At 46.7% G+C, this 803-nt stretch overlaps 1 non-coding gene across 1 annotated transcript; it reads right to left on the reverse strand.

Moving 5' to 3' along the window:
- Positions 1-329: 329 nt before the first annotated feature.
- LOC115325375 lies at positions 330-545 on the reverse strand. The gene has a single exon (XR_003919456.3). It is a non-coding gene; the product is annotated as a small nucleolar RNA U3 (small nucleolar RNA).
- Between the last annotated feature and the right edge of the window lie 258 nt (positions 546-803).

Consider the following 803-nt stretch of genomic DNA (forward strand, 5'->3'; position numbering starts at 1 on the left):
GGGGTGAAGAACGAACGCGTGTTTCATAGGTCATTAACGTTAGGGATCCGTTTTAAGCGGTATTTGCGCAAAGTACAAAAATCGTTGCATCGCTCCTTTAAGGAAAAGCAGAGCGACGAGTTGACGCAACCTAGTCGCGGGCACGCCACGTGAACCCAAGATGGCACCGCCCATGCGATGTACGGCTTCCATTTTGTCTGGAGCCGTCCGCAGATGTAATCTCTGCAATCACCGAGAAGAAATAGATAACGGTGTAAGTGAGGTGCTTGGCGCCCACTCGGTACAATACTCCACATTCTGATTTTTGATTCTTATAAAAGATGTCCTCATCCACTCAGAATGAGTCTCCACCCTCCCATCGAGCGTCCAAGCCCGGTGGGAACGGTCATCAATGGCAGGAACCCAGGCAGGAAACCCAAGTCACCTGACCGGCTTCGCGGTCAGGTGGAGACCCTACGACTCCTCATCGTGGTTGAGGGTGTTCCGAGTTTACGGTTGAAACTCGGCGATCAGCCTATAGAAATGATCCTATGAAGCATGATCTTAACCGCTAATTCTCACGGAAAGCAACCGGTATGCGGATGGGGTAGGTAATAGGGCTAGTGAGTTGGTATAGATTTTTAATACGTTCTATATACTCCATCATATCATATGTCCTTTAGTTCATTCATTCCTTTTGAAAATGTGTTTATGCTGCAATCTCTTAGTCAAAATATATAGTATTTTCAGCTCATTTCGCATTGAAGCGTAAAATAGTTGTTTCTGCCAATGCGAAATACACCGAGATCCTTCGAGACGAGATC

The sequence above is a fragment of the Ixodes scapularis genome, unplaced genomic scaffold (genome assembly GCF_016920785.2).
Source record: "Ixodes scapularis isolate PalLabHiFi unplaced genomic scaffold, ASM1692078v2 PGA_scaffold4__175_contigs__length_147842914, whole genome shotgun sequence".
NCBI classification, from domain to species: Eukaryota; Metazoa; Arthropoda; class Arachnida; order Ixodida; family Ixodidae; genus Ixodes; species Ixodes scapularis.